The sequence below is a fragment of the Stigmatopora argus genome, chromosome 4 (genome assembly GCF_051989625.1).
Source record: "Stigmatopora argus isolate UIUO_Sarg chromosome 4, RoL_Sarg_1.0, whole genome shotgun sequence".
Classification (NCBI taxonomy): domain Eukaryota; kingdom Metazoa; phylum Chordata; class Actinopteri; order Syngnathiformes; family Syngnathidae; genus Stigmatopora; species Stigmatopora argus.
In genome coordinates this window covers 21,145,141-21,157,944 of record NC_135390.1, presented here as the reverse complement: position 1 = coordinate 21,157,944, position 12,804 = coordinate 21,145,141, and the positions used below count along the sequence as shown (strand labels likewise).

The 12,804-nt window shown below is 40.6% G+C and overlaps 1 protein-coding gene across 11 annotated transcripts in view; it reads left to right on the top strand.

The window, feature by feature from the left end:
- Window positions 1–12,804, top strand: part of csf3r (colony stimulating factor 3 receptor) — a 127,895-nt gene that overhangs the window by 5,310 nt on the left and 109,781 nt on the right. For all 11 annotated transcript variants that reach the window (XM_077598001.1, XM_077598005.1, XM_077598003.1 and 8 more), the window contains one exon: window positions 575–697. The gene's annotated coding sequence lies outside the window, so the exon portion shown is untranslated. The remainder of the gene's footprint in view (window positions 1–574; window positions 698–12,804) is intronic.

Sequence of the window (12,804 nt, the reverse complement as noted above, 5' to 3'; positions counted from 1 at the left end):
AGTTTATGTTATGTTAAGTTAAGTTTATGTTATGTTAAGTTAAGTTTATGTTATGTTAAGTTAAGTTTATGTTATGTTAAGTTAAGTTTATATTCCATTATGTTATGTCATGTTATGTTATTTTAAGTTAAGTTTATGTTACGTTATGTTACGTTATGTTATGTTACGTTATATTATGTTACGTTATGTTATGTTATGTTTATGTTACGCTACGTTATGTTACGTTATGTTAAGTTATGTTAAGTTATGTTAAGTTATGTTAAGTTATGTTAAGTTATGTTAAGTTAAGTTTATGTTACTTTATGTTATATTATGTTATGTTATGTTATGCCCTTTATTCATCCCGTATTCGGGGAAATTTCACTTTAACAGTAGCAAGAGGGTGAGAATACAGACACAGGAAAATACATTTTAGACATAAATAAATAGGTAATGAATAAGTAAATAAATAGACATGTTTACTCAATTTCTGGAAGGAAGTCATTAGGCACTATTAAGTGTTTATTTGATCAGGGCGGTTTTATGTCCGCTAGCTCGTTCATTAAAGTCTTGATTTATGGCTATTCTTTTGTAGGGCTAATCCTACTCGGAGACCGGGATAGGCTAATGATCCTCCAAGATGAAGTGAAAAGGATTGCAAGAATATTCAATATATAATGAGATGGAATAATTACATCAACATACGTCAAATGTGATGGTGAGTCATTTTTATTAAATTCAGTTGTTTTAAAAAAAATGTGTGTAAAATTTGCGGGAATGCCACTAAGGTAAGAAACAAATTGTGACTGCTAGCGTGAATGCTATCATGCTAACATGTGGGGCTTTTTGTGTTCATTTTGGAACAATCTGTTGGCAAATTTGGGGTGCATTTGGTTAATGATCACTTCCAATTTGGTCCGGTTTGGAGGGCACATTTCTTGTTAAAATGAAACATATTTGAACATTTGAACCAGGGGCGGCTTATACGAGAGAAATTGTAAAATTCGACCATTTTAAGGCAATTTTAAGGGCACGGCTTATACGCGGAGGCGCCTCATAAGCGAGAAAATGCGGTACATTCAAAAACAGCAATTTAAATGATCTCCAAATAACTGTATACTCCATTTATTATTTATTGTTTCGACATCACTAGAGATCTCCACATCTGCCTGATCATAATTTCCGGCCATGTCAGCATTCAGTATTCTACTTTAACACCATGTTTGCACACACCAGTGAGTAAACTTCAGCGGACCGCGAAAGCTCGCTGATGCGGAAGGGAAATAATTCCGCTTGTACGTGGAAACGTGCACGGAAAAGCCATCGTGCTGGCATAATCACAAAAACGAGCACCCAATCCGCATTGAAACTGAATGTGTTTGCTGAGGCTCACACATTGGAAGCCCCCCCCACCCCCCTACATTCCTCCAAATTCTGCTGTCAGTGCATTTTACACCCCCCCTTTCACCGAGGACAACAAACCCCGGAGAATTTTGCGCCCATCTCAGCAAAAGAATTGACATCGGGTGCGGGTAATGAAGTGGCTGAAATAGGAGTGCGGTAGCAAGTGGATGATGTTTTTTTATGACGCGTTATCTTCCTCCGGATGCTTTTATTTCTTGTGATTTTTATGCGTTTCATTAAGTCGTGACACGCGTCTTTAGCGCCGTCGCCGATTTTTCTCGCTCCGGTGGACTTTAAAGGCACTGCGTAGAACACTTGAACAAATGTTTCCACTGAAGCAAAACGTGTAGGACAAGTTTGTTTTCCTTGCTTCTTCTTTCCAGTGAAGGAAGGATGATGTTTTTAAGTAAAATTACCCGAAAGTATCAGGATATCTGTCACTGACTACAGTGGTACCTCGACATACGAGTGCCCTGACATACGAGCAATTTGAGATACGAGTGAAATTTCGGGCAAATATTTATCTTGAGATACGAGACAAATTTTGATATACAAGGAGACAATGGACGCGATAGGCTGCCCTGAACATCATGGCCACTGTCTTTCCCGTCGCAACTCCCTCGTGTAATGTCTCTAGGAGCACTGGGCGGAGCCTTGCATTTTTTTCGGTGTTTTTTTCCATGTTAGTCAGTCCTAATGGCGGAGCAATCGCTAATACGAGAGGAGTATATACTACTTCTCATTGGCAAGTGGTCATGCCTTATCCTATTGTGAGGACGTTTGTGTGTATAATTTTCTGAATACTTTGAAGGGAATACAAAAGCAAACAACCCTCGATAGGTTGCATCTGAGAGTCAGGGTGGAGGTGGGGCCAATACAGCCAACCCGAACAAAGGTATCAAAATTTAAAACAAAATTAGAATTAAGCTTAGTGTAAGGTTAGATTAAATTTATTTTTGAGTGTGTCTGCATCGTAATCCAAGTTCATTTAAATTAGTTTATGTTATGTTACGAGCGTGTTGCCGTGCAAAAAGTATAAATAAAATATCGGCCCGTCGGTTACACAAACTTTGTGGAGTAGCACTACTAATTTCATTATACGCATGACAATAAAGGCTTTTAATTTGATTTAATATGCTCCAGCACCCCCTTGGTGACCCCAATGAAGAATATGAATGAAAGCCCACTATCCTCCTATTCTGAAATAACCCTTACGCAATCCATGTATATCCCCTGCATGCATATTCGACAGTACATAAATCAATAAATATGTTGTTTAAAGGCCTTTAATTGCCTTCCACGCGGCGGAGTGGAAGGATTACGCAGCATTAAATGTGCGCTGCTGCAGGGATACGTGCCACGTTAGGTTAGCCGGCAAAGAAAAGCGCCTGGCTCGAGGATGTCGGGCCCTGGCAGACATTTCACAAATTCTTTGTTTGCACCGTGGTGGCAGAAGCAGGAGGGTAAAACTCAAGAGAGTGCGCTGCCCTTCCAACTAACCCCACCCCCAAGGCCCGCCCACTGTCACTGTCACTCAGAAGGCAAAGCCATTACTCCGCTTTGACGGCCGGGATCTTTTAAGGGAACACAATAACGACAGGGCGGCCCGTTGATGAGTGGTTTGCGCGTCGGCCTCACAGTTCTGGGGTCCTGGGTTCAACCCCAGGTCGCGTGTCCTATCTGGAGTTTGTGTGGGTTTTCTCCGGGTACTCCGGTTTCCTCCCACATTCCAAATACATGCTAAACTAGCTGTTTGAGGCCTCTAAATTTCCCCTAGCTACAAGTGATTGATTATTTGTCTCCTCGTGCCCTGTGATTGGCCGGGGCACCAATTCAGGGTGTCTGACGTCAACTGGGATAGGCTCCAGCACCCCAATGACCCTTGTGAGGGAGGATAAGCGGTTCAGAAGATTAATGAATAAAAACAATGAAATGCAAGTAAATATCAAATTCCGGATTGAAGTACAAATTGCCCCTAGCTACGAACGATTGATTATTTGTCTCCTCGTGCCCTGTGATTGGCCGGGCCACCGATTTAGGGTGTCTGACGTCAACTGGGATAGGCTCCAGCACCCCCATGACCCTTGTGAGGGAGGATAAGCGGTTCAGAAGATGAATAAATGAATTAATAAAAACAATGAAATGCACGTAAATATCAAATTCTGGATTGAAGTACAAATTGCCCCTAGCTACGAGCGATTGATTATTTGTCTCCTCGTGGCCTGTGATTGGCTGGGCCACCGATTCAGGGTGTCCGACGTCAACTGGTATAGGCTCCAGCACCACCATGACCCTTGTGAGGGAAGATAAGCTGTTCTGAATGAATGAATAAAAACAATGAAATGCAAGTAAATATCAAATTCCAGATTGAAGTACAAATTGCCCCTAGCTACCAGCGATTGATTATTTTGTCTCCTCGTGCCCTGTGATTGGCCGGCCACCGATTCAGGGTGTCCTGCACCTGGTGCCCGACGTCAACTGGGATAGGCTCCAGCACCCCCATAACCCTTGTGAGGGAGGATAAGCTGTTCTGAATGAATGAATAAAAACAATGAAATGCAAATAAATATCAAATTCCGGATTGAAGTACATCTATAATAGAATCTAAGATATGTTTAGTATGATTCCTGCTTTTCTATATCATCATTCTTTCGCCTTATTACCTTAGACAGCTTGTTGAGTCCCAATAAGGAATAGATTTCAATGTAATCAAGGAACGTCAGCTTCCCCGGTGATGGCGGATGTTTTGCCTAGCGGTTGCCATGGTCACCGAGAAGTCCTACCAGGCGGAACGGCATTGTCACTCACAATTACCAAAAGGAGGCTGATTAAGAATCAAGGTGCTCATGCAAGAAAAAGAGGCGCAGAAGCTGTTGGAGACCTGAAGGAGGGGTAATCAAAACCCCTGACTGCTCACCTGACTTTGGAACTCGGCTTGTTCTGGATCTCAGTAAATCTGAATATTTTAGTGCAGGAAAAACACAATTGCAAGACGTTGGAGTGATAATGGGCAATGTCAACATTCAAAATCCGAATTAACCACTGGTCACCCAATCCCATTTATTAAGGGTCAGCAATTTCTTAGTCCACCATAAAGACTTGAGTCTTGAAAGTCGCTAATGTGTGGAGTTACACTGCCTAACTTGCTGTTCTCATATCAATAAAACATATCCTCTGACGGACAGACCGCAAGAATGGAAAGACAGCCAGACCAAGAAACAAAAAATACCCTGAGTGGTCTTCAGAACGTTGGACCACGACTAAAAGACAAACGGACCATGGCCGCTTCAAAGAGAGAATTTACCAAGACCAACAAGCAAACCGACCACTTGGTACAGTCATTTCCTGATCAACAGATCACAATGAACCAATCGTCAGCAAGCAAAAAACAGAGTGACCAACACACAAATTGACAGACCACAACTGAAAAAAGACAGACCGGGTCAAATAACATATGAACAGACACACCATGGACCAGCGGACAGATCGGAGAGACTGGAACTAAAACATGGAGAAACCAGTGTCCAACATTGACTGACCGAACAACCACGACTGCCAGACAAACATGGACTTTCCAACCATCCAAAAGTCTTACCGACAGACCGAAACCAACTGCAACTACCGGCCCAGAACCAAAACACATCCCTTATCGCAATTCCCTGACACATTCAAATCCCGAAACCCTGTGAATTTTAATTCATTAGCTTTTTACCTTTAGTTTTTTCCAATAACAACGATTTGACCTTTTGAAAAGACCAGTCAGAGATTCCAAAGTCTCCTTGTCCATCAGACGGTGCTCAAAAACTTTTTCAAGTTCCATAAAGTCTTCATATCAGAAAAAAAGGACATCTATTTGATAACTCAGACCTGAGATCTCTTTTCGAAGACATGTCTCTCTTTTGAAATGATACATACTCAGCTACGACTCTCGGGGGTCCATCACGAACCCTCTCGTCCTCTTTCCGGGACCCCACCTAACTCTACCTGACACCTGACACGGAGCATGAGCTCCCGGTGGCGAACTGAGAACGTCACTCGCATCCTCTAGGGCCCTCGGACCGAAGAACTCGATAGAACCCCGGTAAGAAGAAGCGTCGGGGGCCGACTAGCACTTGTCCAGGACATAAGTCCCCGAAGCTTAGCTGTCACATCCACCCACGTAATGTCCGACAGAGTAGAATTGGACCAGGAACTGTACTGACAGTTCAAACGTCAGTCACGGTCTCTTAACTACAACCAAGATGGCGCAACTTGTTGGTAGTCAATCATTCACTCATTCATCTTTTGAACCGCATCCTTGTAAGGAGTTCATCCCAGTTGACATTGGGCGGAAGATAGACCATACCCTAGACTGGTCGCCAGTCAGCCGTAGGGCACACAGAGAGACAGACGACAGTTCATACCACCAACGGCGGGAATCTAACCCGCGCCTGAACCACTACACCAGTGGCCAGGAACTATATTTTTGACGGAGGTAATTAGATTAGATTAGAAGTTTATTTTGCCATTTTTGGGAAATTTCTTGGTTGCAGTTGCAAGACAGACACAGAAGACATTGTAGACCTAGTTAAAAAAAACTGGAGACAGACACAGAAGACATGGTAGACCTAGTTAAAAAAACTGGAGACAGACACAGAAGACATGGTAGACCTAGTTAAAAAAACTGGAGCCACACACAGGAAGTCCACAAAGTGGGCACCTTCTGCAGGCTGAGACTGAGTTTACTTGTTAATTGACGGAGACTATTCCTATTTTCTAATATTATTCCTGGAGAGACACAATCAGAATTAAAAAGTAAATATAGATTAAAACAGATGCATTATTTTCGGAATTCTTTTGACATTTTTATGCTATCGCTAACCAAAGAGTATTAATGAATATGCATGCAGGAGAGTCTAATAAACATAAAAAAATGGTTTAAAAAAGGTGCTTGAAGTAGTGTTGGCACCACATATTCTTCCATATTTTAACTCACAAGCTAGCAGAGAGCCATATACACCCATCAAAAGAGCCACATACGGCTCCCGAGCCACAAGTTCCCGACCCCAATCATCAATACAAAAACATTTATCAACAGTAACGTGAGAAGTCACATTTTCATGGTGTCAACCAACGTCACAAATCGCAGCAATATGGCCGACAAGGAGCAATTCTTCAAAAAAATGTTTGATAGGGAGTTTCCATTTTTCAGTAAATGTCAAGAAATAAGATACAAAGGAATGAAATAGTGAGTATTATCCAAGGAAGCCACTTTAAAGCAGTCGCAGTTATCGTTTACGCACGGCGCCGAGAGGTTAAAGTGACCTGACGTTATCAAATCGTGACACGTTCCCCCTCCGTGTCGCTTAAAGCCGAGGACAAAGAACGAGACGGGCGACTTTGTACTTCATTCAACTTGTGATTGGCGGTGCTGAGATAAAATGAAAGTATTTTTTTTATTATTATTAATTTTATTCACAGCTTTGCGAAGGTCACTTTCCTCTTGACAGCAATGGCGATCCTAGCATAATTTTTTTAACAGGCTAATACTCTTATTTACTGATCGGATCGGAATTTTTAAAATATGTATCTGGACAGCCGCACTGCTTTGTTGTTTTCCGTTTCCGTCCATATTTTCCAACGTGGCGGAGTCATCGTTCTAGAAGCCAATTGGGTTCCTCCATCCGTCAAGGGCTGGCCCCTCCTCCCGTGTTCACCTTGCAGACGCCGTCACTTTCATAAATTGTTTGTCCACATAAGCCAGTTTGTGTCAGCGGGGTGTGTTTTTTTTAGGGGTGGGCTAGCGCTGTGTCCACCTGCTCTGTCCGTGTGGTAGTCCATTTATCTAAAGGCCTTTAGGCAGGGGATCTGCAGAGATCCCTGAAGGTAATGCATCCTCATCAACTTGGTACTCCCCGTAGCCAAAACATTGTTTGCTAATGAGGGTAACTTTTGACTTTGTTACTCATTTATCATGTCTTCCCGCTGTAAAAATCATCAGTTCTGATGTGTGGTTTGTTAGGGTAATCTTTCCCGTCTGCCATTCAAGGGCAAACGTCTAATGCACGGGTATCAAACTCAAATTCATGGCAACTTGATCAGCGGTCCCCAAACTTTTTCTCACCGTGGACCGACCGTTAAAGGTCTTTCTATTTTTTTATTGTGTAGGGTCGGGTCGGCCTACAAACGACAAACAACGGCAAAAAAGTCCCAAGCATACCAGCAATTATTTAGTATCAGTATCATGGACAATGGACCCATGACCACAAGAAGACAAAGGACTTAGACTAAAACTATTTTTTTTAATTTATATCAAGCGGAGATGAATTATTTTCACTGTGAGTACAGTACTTAAAGTAGTTACATATATATATATATATATATATATATATATATATATATATATACAGTAATCCTGGAATATCGTTGTTAATATGGAGCAAACATGGCCGTGATCATTGAAAAACCGCAAAGTAGGGTCACATTTTTATGAACTTAAAAAATAAAAATAATAAATAATAAAATAAAATAACAATAAAAAATAATAATAAAATAATAAATAATAAAATAAAATACACATAAAAATAATAAAATAAATAAAATACAAATAAAAAATAATAATAAAATAATAAATAATTAAATAAAAATACAAATTTAAAACATTTCCCAGAAAATAATCCGTGATGTAGTGAACCCGCAAAAGTTGAACCGCAAAATATTACACTCATTTGACATGCTTATAGCTGTAATATTTAATAAATATACACTTTTTGATCATTGTACTTGTTTACTTGTATTCCTGTATAGGTTCGAAAAAGTGTATTGTGGTAGTTATAATGGGGGTGATCCTACTTCGTGTTTTTTTTGTTTATCGCGGCTATGTCTAGTCTACATTAACCGTGATATTCGAGGGATTACTGTATTATTATAACAACTTTTCTCATTTCAAATTAACTAGATCTTATGTGAGTCTGATTGTTTTGGTTTATACCCAAAGTTAATTCTATATAAAACCCAATCGGAGATACTATACTTCAGTTTTATGTAGTGGGTGGAGGATATTAATGTTTTTTTATAATATAAAGTAAGTTCAAGAACATAACAGCAGCTACGGCACAATTAAACTAAGATTAGCACATCAATAGCAGCGTTGTTGTTTGCCATTTAACATTCTTAAAAGAATAATGAGTTCCTAAAAATGATGTAGCAGGCGATTACATCGTTTGATCCGGGGCGAAATAAATTGACGTATATAATCTCGGTACACAACATTCATCTTTTCCACGTCCCGCTGAGACAAAAGACGACTTGATGGGAGGCGTGGTGTTAATCTACACAATATCCTGACAAGTTTCTTCGTCGACGAGAGTGTTCCGAATAAATTAGCATAAACATTTCCCCGGAGCGCCGTTCTAATCAGAGTATACTATCGTTTTGGGCTCCTGCTTAATGAATCATAGGAATTATAGTTGTATTATAAATGGCAAGTCTTTGCAGGGCTATTAGTTTGTTTCTTTAGGGGTCTAATGGAAGACATGCTTCATTTGGGGTAGCGGGGCGGGGGGGGGGCATGGGTGGGTTTTTGGAGTGTCCCCGCAGCATCCCAAAATGAATTACATTATTTCCAACAGCTGCCATTTTGCGATGATCTTATCAGGAGCGTGCCGACATAATGTGGCGGAGGAAGTTATTATTCCACGCCAGCCCATAATAAGATTCATCGTTCCGAGCAAGTCGCCCGCCCGCTTTCTCAAGCGCCCCCCGCCACCCCCCTACCGCTATTTTCTTCGCACATTCTTTGGTAATTACAAAAGATGGATTCCATCAGTAGATACATACCGCCGCTTGAAATTTATATTCAACGAGAGTTGCCCTTTAACTTTCATTTTAGCGCCCGCGCTTTGTGATTCGTGAACCCCCAACCCACCCACCCGCCGCCGCCGCCCCACCCGCCCGGCGAGTCGTCGAAGTGGGCTTAGAAATGAGAATAACTGCCGCATTCGGCGTGTTGATTAAATTTGGCGGTGTGTCTGTGACGATTTTGGGGATAAACAATATGCACGACTACGGGCTTTTTCGTAGTTATTAAGGATGATTGACGGGTGGGGGAGGAGTTAACAAGATGCCTTCAAGTGAACCCTTAGTGTAGTGCATGACACCATTTCTAATCAGGCTTCTCAACATCCCGTTTTGTCTTCCCGGTAGGCGTTCTTGGTTAAATCTAATTGGACAACAAGGACATTCCAGTTTGTTGGTGCCTAAAATTGGACTGAGTTTTGAGGGGTTCAAAAAGTTTTTCCTAATATGAAATATTAATGCACGTTGGCATATTAGTGCTTTTTTCCCCCAAGCAAACTTGCATATCACAGTTAGTGGTTAGTACGTTGCTTCACAGTTCTGGGATCGAGGGTTCGATCCCAGGTAGATCCACCTGTGTGGAGTTAGCATGTTCTCACTGCTCTGGGTTTTCTACAGGTACTCTGGTTTCCTCCCACATCCCCAAAACATGCATGCTAGGCTAGCTGGCTAACTTGCCCCTAGCTACAAGTGATTTGCTGTTTGTCTCCTTGTGCCCTGCGATTGGCTGGCCCCCAATTCAGGGTGTCCCCCCACGCCTGGTGCCAGTAGTTGGCTTGGATAGGCTGTTCTTTGCAGAGGATAAAGAAGATAGACCAATATGTTTCTTTTCTTTACTGTTTACATGAATTGTCGATTTGCTGTCGAATCGCATGCAACTTAACCTCCCCGACCGACCAATCAAAACGAACTCGTTGGTCTTGTCTTGTTTGTGGATCAAAGCCGCCACTGGCGACAAGATTATGAGGGCAATACATCCTGATTACTTAAATAAAACATGAGGAATGGAATGAACATACTTTGAAAAGTGGCACGTCACCCGGGCGCATCGGACTAAAAGCTCTGATTAAAGCTCGCCCGTTTGGCATTTGAATACGGAACAATCACCGTGCCGAAATGTCAGCCATTAACCTTTGAGCCCGCCGCCCCCTTTTTTTATAAAGCATTGCCGATTTCTTATTTTCCACTTCATTAGCCCAACAAACACCATTCCAAAAAAAGTCACGGGAAATTTGGAATGTTTACATCTTTGCTCTTTGGCTCCCCCTGTAGTTCTGGAGGGTAATTAGTTTCAAACTAATTTGGACAGTGCTACCTACACATTAGTAGTACACATAGTCTGAATCTTATTATAAATCTTTACAGAGGAGACAAGTGCGAATTATTTTTGCTCCATGTTATTTTTTGAATATTTGTTTTACATGCATATTTTTTTGTCCACTTTGGAAAAACATAATTGACAAGTTATGTAGAGTCGTCGTGAAAGGTCGTCAATAGATGTGTATTGTATTTTATGATGCTCTCTGCCATTCGAATGCACCAGGAATTGTAGAGCTGGACAGGGTCGGTAGGGGCAGTTGATGATCTTTTGGGCTGTGTTGATCACCTTCTGCAGTCTTTTGCCATTTTATATTAGATTTTATTTAAAAATGAAAATTGATCCATTTTATTTAGTTGATGCATTGTGTAAATTCTGCTTAGAAAACAATAGAATCTTAAAATTCATTGTTTTAACACAATACAGCTTCAATGAGCAATTTTTCTTTTGAATATAGCTTCATTTTAATCAAAACATAATTGAGAAGTTATGTAGAGTCATTGTGAAAGGTCGTCAATAGATGTGTATTGTCTTTTATGATGCTCTCTGCCCTTCGAACGCACCGGGAATTGTAGAGCTGGACAGGGTGGGTAGGGGGCAGTTGATGATCTTTTGGGCTGTGTTGATCACCCACTGCAGTCTTTGGCTAGTTTGTATTAGATTTTATTTAAAAACGAAAATTGATCCATTTTATTTAGTCGTTGAATTGTGTACATTCTGCTTATAAAACAATATAATCTTAAAATTCATTGTTTTAATTTGAATTAGAACACAATATAGCTTCAATGAGCTATTTTTTCTTTTGAACATAGCTTCATTTTAATCAGAATTTCATTCAATTCAATAATAATAACAACGATGACAAGTGAATGACATCAAGATTAACATACTAAATTAACTTTTTATCATCTATAGTAAGCATTGACTGCTTTACATTGCTTCCCGTCTGGTTTTGAATTCAAACATAATTCTAACAATACATATTCAGCTTAACAAAAACATATTCAGTACCATTTTTTTTAATAGTAGGGAACAATAGAAGGCCGCATGCAGCGTGAGCTAATGAAAAAAACCCTCGTTGCGTTAACGATGGCTTTTTAGTGGGCGCACGACAACAAACCCCGCGTGTGGCGCAACGAGACTATTTGTTGCGACAAAGCGTAATTACGCTCTTGCTAAGAATAAGACGCTCAAGGCGGACAAACAACGCTCCCGGGGAGACGACAGAAGGCTTGAAGAATAACGTCAAAACATTCGACATATGGTCGTCGCTAAATAAATAAATAAAAATAGTTATAAAGAGTGTGGCGTTAGGTGCAACATTTGTCTTCAACCGCTACAAAAGACGCGGCCATCTGCGGCGAACGTATGATCACTTCAAAGATGATTGAATTAGCCGTTCATCTTCCCGTGTTATTCGTCGTCCTCCAGGAAAAAACAAAGAGGAAGTTGGGGGCGGGACTTAAGAGGAAATGTTAGGACTGGGCTTCTTGGGTGGGATGCTTTATGTCAAAAATAATTGGGATATTGCCCTGCAAAATGGTGTGCCCATTGCGTGGTTGGAAAGAACTCAAACCGCCTGCTCTGCGGATGTTTGGACAGGCGGCGAGAAAACTGCGGTCAAATCTGTACCGACTCGAGCAGAAGGAGAAACAAAACCTCATTTAAACAATGTCTTCTATTTTTTTGTTTGGGGAAAAATGGCCAAATTCCTTCTGGCGTTGGTACATAAGGCAATCGAGATGGCAATTTAGGAGAGGAAAAGATACATAGAGATGGGCAAAAAGTCATCTGTGGATGAGGATAAAGAATATGTACTTGGGAGGATGTTTTATCGATATGGGTTGGTCTATTGTTTGGGTTTGTTGGTGTTTATCTTGTGATGCTACGTTGCGGGAAATAAAAGTCCACATTTGGCTTGGTAACTAAAGATTTTAGGTAGACAAAACTCCCATTACTATATATATTATATTATGTTATGTTATATTGTTGTGTTATGTGAGGTTCAGTTAATTGAAATATCAAATTTTACTGTCAACTTTCCGTCAAAACATCAACATTTAAGTAAAATGGGTTGACTTGACTTATTAGCCCATGACCTTTATTGCTATTGGCCGAAAATAAAACTCCACATTTGTCTTGCTAACCTTAAGATTTTAGGTAGACAAAACTTCAATTATTATATATATATATATTATGTTATGTTTCATGTTGTTTTATGTTATGCTATGTTTTATGTTACTCTGTTTTATGTTATGCTATGTTTT